Raw genomic sequence first — 1,902 nt, forward strand, 5'->3', positions numbered from 1 at the left:
GCATTGTGCCTTTTGTATTCAATCCCGATGCAATTTCTGTGTTTCATGGTCAATGTGAGGGTCCAAATGAAACTGAAGTCGGCATTGTGCCTTTTGTATTCAATCCCGATGCAATTTCTGTGTTTCATGGTAAATGTGAAGACCAGGGATACAGTAAACCTGCACTGGTGCATCGGAATCTAATTTTGGTCTCTCAGGAGCCGCTCAAAATACTAACTCTTAGAAGATTCACTCTTCTTGTACTTAAGTCGGCATTGTGCCTTTTGTATTCAATCCTGATACCACATCTGTGTTTCATGGTAAATGCGAAGGTCCAAGGGATACAGTAAACATGCACTGGTACATCAGAATCCAAAACTATTCTCCCAGGAGCCGCTCAAAGCACAAAGTCTTAGAAGATTCACTCTTGTTGTTCTTCAGTTGGCAATGTGGTTTTGTATTCAATCCCAATGCAATTTCTGTGTTTCATGGTCAATGTGAAGGTCCAAGGGATACAGTAAACCTGCACTGGTGCAGCGGAATGTAATACTGGTCTCCCAGGATCCGCTCAAAGCACAAAATTTTGGAAGATCCTCTCTTCTTGTACTTAAGTCGGCATTGTGCATTTTGTATTCAATCCCGATGCAATTTCTGTGTTTCATGGTCAATGTGAAGGGCCAAGGAATGAAGTAAACCCTCACTAGTGCATCGTAATCTAATACTGGTCTCGCAGAAACCGCTCAAAACACAAACTCTTAGAAGATTAACTCTTTTTGTACTTAAGTCGGCATTGTGTCTTTTGTATTCAATCCCGGTGCAAATTCTGTGTTTCATAGTCAATGGAAATGTCCAAGGTATACAGTAAATCCTGCACTGGTGGTTCGGAATCTAATACTGGTCTCCCACGAGCCGCTCAAAGCACAAACACGTTCACGATGCACTCTTCTTGTACTTATGTCGGCATTGTGCCATTTGTGTTATATCCCGAAGCAAATTCTGTGTTTCATGGTCAATGTGAAGGACCAAGCGACACAGTAAACCTTCTTAGGTGCTGGTCTCCCACCAGCCGCTCAACAATCTAACTCTTAGAACATTCACTCTTCTTGTACTTAAGTCGGCATTGTGCCTTTGTATACAATCCTGATGCAATTTCTGTGTTTCATGGTCAATGTGAAGGTCCAAGGGATACAGTAAACATGCACAGGTGCAGCTGAATCTAATAATGCCCTCCCAGGATCCGCTCAAAGCACCAACTCTTACAAGATTAACTCTTATTGTACATAATTTGGCATTGTGCCTTTTGAATTCAATCCCGATGCAATTTCTGTGTTTCATGCTCAATGTGAAGATGCAAGTGATACAGTAAACCGGCACTGGTGGATCGGAATCAAATATTTGTCTCCCAGGAGACCCTCAAATTACAAACTCTTAGAAGATTCACTCGTCTTGTACTTAAGTCGGCATTGTGCCTTTTGTATTCCATCCCGATGCAGTTTCTGTGTTTAATGGTCAACGTGAACTTCCAAGAGATACAGTAAACATGCAACAGGGCATTGGAATCTAACACTGGCCTCCCAGGAGCCGCTCAATGCACAAACTCTTAGAAGATTCACTCTTCTTGCACTTAAGTCGCCATTGTGCCTTTTGTATTATATCCCGATGCAATTTCTATGTTTCATGGTCAATGTGAAGGTCCAAGGTATACAGCAAACCTGCACTGGTGCATCGGAATCTAATACTAGTCTTGTGCCTTTTGTATTCAATCCCGATGCAATATCTGTCTTTCATGGTCAATGTGAAGGCCCAAGGGATACAGTAAACCTGCACTGGTGCACCGGAATCTAATACTGGTCCCCCAACAGCCACTCAAAACACTAACTCTTAGAAGATTCACTCTTCTTATACTTAAGTCGCATTGTGCCT

This window comes from Schistocerca americana, chromosome 5 (assembly GCF_021461395.2).
Source record: "Schistocerca americana isolate TAMUIC-IGC-003095 chromosome 5, iqSchAmer2.1, whole genome shotgun sequence".
In the NCBI taxonomy this organism is placed as follows: Eukaryota; Metazoa; Arthropoda; class Insecta; order Orthoptera; family Acrididae; genus Schistocerca; species Schistocerca americana.